Raw genomic sequence first — 6,898 nt, forward strand, 5'->3', positions numbered from 1 at the left:
TGGTTCATACTCCTGTGACTCGGCCAACGTTGTCTACCTCATACGTTGCAGGAAAGGATGCCCCGGAGCATGGTACATTGGCGAGACCATGCAGACACTGCGACAACGGATGAACGGACACCGCGCAACAATTGCCAAACAGGAGGGTTCCCTCCCAGTCGGGGAACACTTCAGCAGTCAAGGACATTCAGCCACCGACCTTCGGGTAAGCGTACTCCAAGGCGGCCTTCGAGACACACGACAACGCAAAATCGTCGAGCAGAAATTGATAGCCAAGTTCCGCACCCATGAGGACGGCCTCAACCGGGATCTTGGGTTCATGTCACGCTACACGTTACCCCACCAGCGAACAAATGTTATCTGTTTTTAATATAACGGGTCAGTTGCTGTCTTTTCTATGTTTCTACCTCTCTATCTCTGTTTTTTTTTTGTTTGTTGTTTTTTTTGGTGATTTGTATATTCTGAGACCTGGCAGGTAACACCTGTCTGTCTGCACACTGATTGCCTTGGCAACGGGCAGTTGAAAAAACTGTCTGTTATCACCAAGCATTGTTCTGTGAATTATAAATGCGACTTCATTTCGAGGACTTCATTTCCACATCGTTCACCTGAGGAAGGAGGTAGCCTCCGAAAGCTTGTGAATTTAAAATAAAATTGCTGGACTATAACTTGGTGTTGTAAAATTGTTTACAATTGTCAACCCCAGTCCATCACCGGCATCTCCACGTTATATTAAAAACAGATAACATTTGTTCGCTGGTGGGGTTACGTGTAGCGTGACATGAACCCAAGATCCCGGTTGAGGCCGTCCTCATGGGTGCGGAACTTGGCTATCAATTTCTGCTCGACGATTTTGCGTTGTCGTGTGTCTCGAAGGCCGCCTTGGAGTACGCTTACCCGAAGGTCGGTGGATGAATGTCCATGACTGCTGAAGTCCATGACTCCACATCATAAATGACCAGATCATCTAGTTTTTAAGTGATGTTGGTTGAGGGATAAATATTGGCCCCAGGACACCGGGGAGAACTTCCCCCCTGCTCTTCTTCCAATAGTGGCCGTGGGATCTTTTACAGCCACCTGAGAAGAGCAAACGGGGGCCCTCGGTTTAACGTCTCATCCGAAAGACGGCACCTCCGACAGTGCAGCGCTCCCTCAGTACCGGCACTGGGAGTGTCGGCCGGGATTATGAGCTCAAGTCTCTGGAGTGGGGCTCGAACCCACGACCTTCTGACTCCGAGGTGAGAAAGTGCTGCCGACTGAGCCCAGGCTGACACCCATTCTCTTCTCCTGTGACCTATTTTGGGTCCCAGAGGTCTCTGCTCCACCTCGATTGGCTGAGACCAGGGCAGGTGATCGCCCGTATACCTTTGCAGTTGTCCGCAGCCCGCCCTCGCTATGGAAACGGCCCCGTTCTGCCCCCTGGATTTGAGGCGCCGTCTCCGATATTGTTTGAGGGTAGGGGGGTTTCTGATCTATCGCACTCACCTCAGCAGAGCAAGGGAGTTCCCTGAAGCATTTCCAGGCCCGACAGAACTAAATTACCTGCCCAGGCAGAGGGGAGAGAGGTGGGGAGAAAACTGGTCAGTGGACGCAGCACTGACTGTTGTATTACTGAGCCTGTGCTCATTTAGACAATGTCAACGCCAGGGGTGATACATTTGACCTCAGTGTCGCTGTGCTTATTCAGGTAGAAAACTCAATCAGGGTTCCTGCTCCCGATCACATTCCAGTGTCCCCTCTTGTAAAGAGGGTGTGTGTGTGCGCGCGCAGGTAAGTGTGACTGTGTGCATTTGTCTGCGTACGTGTCCCCCAGTGCATATGTCTGTGTACGCGTGTGTGCCTGCATGTACGTGTGCGTATGTACATGTGTGCGTGTTAGGCTCGGTTACGATATCCCACAAGCCGACACTCACCGTTGAACCTCATACAGTGAAATTGCCCCCTGCCACCAGGCGATGCCAATTATACCCACACCCCCGTCATTTGCAACACCTTCAGGTCCGCAGGGCGGTAACTTTCAAACATGTTTTTTTTTGACAAAACAACCAAATCAGAACATTTCAATCACTTTATTAATAATCTTTTATTTAAAAAGGAAAGTGCCAAAGATAAGAGGTCTATTATCCCAGTGTAAGCCAGTTACACCACACACAAGCATCGCATCCCCATCTAAATTGGAGCCAAAGTAATTATCGTTCGAAATAACCAGTGTCGCTAACACGTACGAAGCTCTCCGGACAAATATCACATTCAGTTTTGATTCAGTTGCTGTGTGACCCCTTAGAGGAAGGGTCCTGAGTGATCGAGCCAATCTCAGAAAGCCCCAGGGTGGTCAAAGGGAAGAGAGGTCAAAATTGCAGCCCCGGATGTAAATTTAAAGTCTTGCCAGGAAGGAGCGTCTCGAGGTACACAGTCACTGTACTCCCAGAGTGCATCCTAGGGTATTGCGTGTCGAACAGAAACGTAATCTTTATTAATCCTCAGGGTATGGGCATCGCGGGCAAGGCCAGCATTTATTGCCCATCCCTAGTCGCCCCCCCCCACCGAGAAGGTGGCGGTGGACCATTGCCTTGAATTGCTGGGTGAGGACGGCTGGTTTAACTTCCTTAAAAGAGGGTCTTAGGACGTAGTCACTTTAGCTGCACTGTACAAAAAAGGTTATGCCGGGTTGAGTCTGGACTCGAGCAAAAGTACAGGTTAGGTAATATTCCTGGAATGCAATCATCAGCGAGCCTTCAAAAAGGCACGTTCCGCTCTCTGCGATGGCTTAAAAAAAATTGCACAGAATTGCCCGACTTAAAGGGGTTTCACTTGCCTCCTGAATCACGCCGATTATCGTGGGCAAGTAAATTTCTTGCGTGCATGTAATGCAAATCAATAAAGGTGAACGGTTTTGATCAGTGGAATGTACCAGAAGGGTCGAGAGGCTGTAAATTATTTTTCAAACCTGCTGCAGTAATGCCATTCTGCCGGTAGGTGGCGCCACGTTGACCATTCCACAGCGCCACCTACCGGCGGAAAGGGAGCACTACAGCGGTAAAAGTGCTATTTTCTATCGGAGAATTTTAAAAAAGGCTCCAGCACCTTTAATCCCTTAAAAATGTGCAGCAGCTTTGTTGTTTATAAAAGTAAGCACGAGAACAAAAAAAAAAAAATCCTTACTTTACGGAAATGTTAACGCTAAAACAATTAAAAAGCAAAAGGGTAGTTTAACTATTAATAAAACAAGCACATGCTAGACACCCCATGAAATTCATATAGTTAATTCTAAAGTACAAATTACATGATTATAATCCAAGAGGCTGAAACAAAACAAAAAATGAATCAAATCAGAAAAATGTGTTAATGCTTCAAAGCTTAGTGTCCATTCAGCAAATTAATCATAAAAAGGCATCTCTGCTTTAACTGGGTTTTCAAACTGGGGACCTTGGAGGTGATGGAATTTCTGCTCATTTCTGTACTTGCGATTTCCTGTCACATTGGCTCAGTTTCTGGTTCGTTCTGAAGGCAACGTTACAGCGTTTTGGAATTAGCCACCGGGAGTGTGTCAGTATTTGCGGGAGGGTTCCCCCCCGGGAGTGTGTCAGTATTCGCAGGACGGGGGTTTAAAAGGGAGGCGTGAGGCTCCTGTTTCTCCCCCCACCCCACACCCCCACTATTTCCCTTCCCTCCCCATGTTGTCCATCATGGGTGGCCAGAAGCTCTCCTGCTATCTGACCTCCACTAAATGGGGTTCAGCGATGGGGGTACAGGGGTGGAGGTGTCCGAAGGTGTCTCACCCACCTCTCTCTCTCTCTCTCTCTCTCTGTGGTACGTGACTGCAATCAAACCGTTAGATGCGGCTGAACATTAACCAAACGATCAGAAACATGAATTCAGTGCGTTTTTAAAGGGCATTTAATTGCCTTTAAGAGCTGCAGTACTCCGCACCGGCCAAAAGGAGGCACTGTTCTCATCTACAGCGCCATCTGGTGGCCGCAAAGTGATACAACCAGCATTTTATTTCTGCGGCTTTAACCCTCTGTGATCCGAGTATTTTCTGGTTTTATTTTTCCCACCTGCTGATTTCCTAAACATTTTTTTTTAAAAAGCAGAGAGTTTCTAATGATGCTATCTCAGCAAACAAACAAACAAACATTCGGCTCTTCCCCCTCCTCTGCCGACATTTCACAGGAAGGGACACTGTAGCCAGGATAGAGATTTGACACAATACTAACTCATAAATCTACAGGTTCTCGCGATTTAAACACAAAATTAAAAAGCAATTTTTAAAAAATGAAAACTTTTGAATTCTTCGGATTGAGCAGGTTCCCCCCACTTCAAAGGATTCCTGTCCATTAAAGAAAAAGATTTTGTAATTATTGTTTATTTTACACTTTTTACGTTCAAAGTACATAATAATTAATCATTTTGATTAAAATAGTCAAGAGATTTACTAGAATGATTCCAGGGATGAGGGACTTCAGTTACGTGGATAGACTGGGGTTGTTCTCCTTGGAACAGAGAAGGTTGAGGAAATTTGATAGAGGCGTTCAAAATTACATCTAGACAGATAGAGAGACACTGTTCCCATTGGCGGAAGGGTCAAGAACCAGAGGACATAGATTTAAGGTGATTGGTAAAAGAACCAAAAAAAAGGTGACATGAGGAAAAACTTTTTTAAAAAAACACAGGGAGTGGTTAGATTCTGGAATGCACTGCCCGAGGGATTGGTGAAGGTAGACTCAACAATCCAGTTCCCTTTTGAAAGCCATAAGTAATGAAAGGAAAAAATTTGCAGGGCTAACGGGGAAAGGGCGGGGGGAGTGGGACGAGCTGGATTGCTCTTGCATAGAGCCGGCAAGGACTCGATGGGCCGAATGGCCTCCTTCCCTGCTGCAACCATTCTATGATTCTAGACCAAATCAAGCAACTGAGGTAAAAACAGAAAATACTGGGAATACTCAGCAAGTCAGACGGTTTCTTTCTCCGCAGATGCTGACTGACGTGCTGAGTATTTCCAGCATTTTCTGTTCATACATCTTATTTCCAGCATCCACTGAGAGACCCTTAAGTTGGGATTCTGTTTGCCCGATATGGAGAGTACACACACACTCTCTCCCTGTAGGGGCACACACTGCCCATCTAAATTCACAAACCTTAGGTGCACTTGCGGCGAGTGTTAATGCTTACTGACTCTTGATTGAGAGAGAGAAAGGGGCACTGCTTTTAGCCAGGTTAAACTGTGCAAGTTTCGAGCACAGAGAAATGATAAACTTCCAGCTGCTACTCCAATTAGGGCTGCCCACTGGACTGGAAGGTTAGTGCGGAGTGATGTCAGGTGACAATCCCAAGCTTTAGTGACGTGTCCTCATCGGCTAACTAGGCCGTTCGATCAACAGTATCCTGGAGAACCATGGAACTGAATCAGCTATTGGAGGAAACTGACTTTCCCTCCGTCTTGAACTTGAACCTCTAAACTTCAGCTCGTCCAAAACTCCTGCTGCCCCCGTATCCTAACTCGCACCAAGTCCCGTTCACCCATCACCCCCTGTGCTCGCTGACCGACATTGGCTCGCGGTCCAGGAACACCTCGATTTTAAAATTCTCATCCTGGTTGTCAAATCCCTCTATGTCCTCTCGCCCCCTCCCTATCTCTGTAACCTCCTCCAGCCCCTACAACCCTCCGAGATCTCTGCGCTCCTCCAATTCTGGCCTCTTGCACATCTCCCGATTTCCATCGCTCCACCATTGGCGGCCGTGCCTTCAGCTGCCTGGGCCCCAAACTCTGGAATTCCCTCCCTAAACCTCTCCGCCTCTCTCTCTCCTCCTTTAAGATGCTCCTTAAAACCTACCTCTTTCTCCTGTCCTAATATCTCCTTATATGGCTCGGTCTTAAATTTTGTTTGAAAAAAAAAAAATCGCTCCTGTGAAGCGCCTTGGGACGATTTACTATGTTAAAGCCGCTATATAAATGCAAATTGTTGTCTTTCCCTCTCCGATTCTCCCCCCACCTCTGTATCCAGAGGTGCTGACTGCAACAATCCCCCTCTGGTGCCCTTATACAGTGACCAGGCTGGCGATGCCACGCGAGTGGCTTGGCTGCGACACCCTCCACAGTTGAATAGCCAGCTACCACTCATTATCCAGCCTGCAATTTAAGAATAGTCACTTGGGTGAAGATCTGCAGCCAAAGAGAGAGTCAGGATTAGAGAGGGGAGTAAATTAGACAAGAGAGCGAGAGAAAGTTCTCCCTTGCAGCTGCTGTGAAGACGACAATCATTTTCCCACAATTTAGCATCAACAGTTTCACGGTTTGCAGACAGTTTACCTTTAAGACTGGGGGAGGGAGGCGGAAAAAATAAAATGGCACGTACCTCGTTAATGGTTCACATGACCAGAGGAATGGTGTCGGAGACAGTATACGGCAGGGAGCTGTCACTTCCCTTCCAGATAGGAGTCTTCAGGGCATTCTCATTTCTGAGGAGAGGGAGGGCACAGTAAGATGAGTCAGGTATTAGCCGGACGGATCGCAAGATAGTTGGTTAAAATTACACCTTTTGGAGGGCTGCACAGGACAGGCCAACAGGGGGGAGTGATACTGACTGCAGCCCATAGATCTGTGCATCAAAAGGGAGTGTTACTGCAGCAGTGGTGGGATAATGTTCCTGTGTCAGTTTGAGAGACACCTCACACATCCCTTCCCCAGCCTATAGAACTATCCCAGTGTCAGTTATGCGTCACATACGACTTGTCCTGTTGAAATCTTCCCATGTACAGTGCCATCGGGCAGAACTTACCCCTTTAAGCAGAAATTTAAATACAATTAACAATCACTTGATGAATTTGGATATACACAAAGAGTATGTCAATCAGACTTATCTTTGGGACCCCGTATAGTTTTGCAAACTTTTCCATC

At 47.1% G+C, this 6,898-nt stretch overlaps 1 long non-coding RNA gene across 1 annotated transcript; it reads right to left on the minus strand.

Moving 5' to 3' along the window:
- Positions 1 to 2,054: 2,054 nt before the first annotated feature.
- Positions 2,055 to 6,889, minus strand: LOC137309238 (uncharacterized). Its single transcript, XR_010959799.1, has 2 exons — positions 6,357 to 6,889; positions 2,055 to 4,330 (listed from the first exon to the last, which is right to left on the minus strand). It is a non-coding gene; the product is annotated as an uncharacterized lncRNA (long non-coding RNA).
- Between the last annotated feature and the right edge of the window lie 9 nt (positions 6,890 to 6,898).

This window comes from Heptranchias perlo, unplaced genomic scaffold, assembly GCF_035084215.1.
Source record: "Heptranchias perlo isolate sHepPer1 unplaced genomic scaffold, sHepPer1.hap1 HAP1_SCAFFOLD_1540, whole genome shotgun sequence".
Classification (NCBI taxonomy): Eukaryota; Metazoa; Chordata; class Chondrichthyes; order Hexanchiformes; family Hexanchidae; genus Heptranchias; species Heptranchias perlo.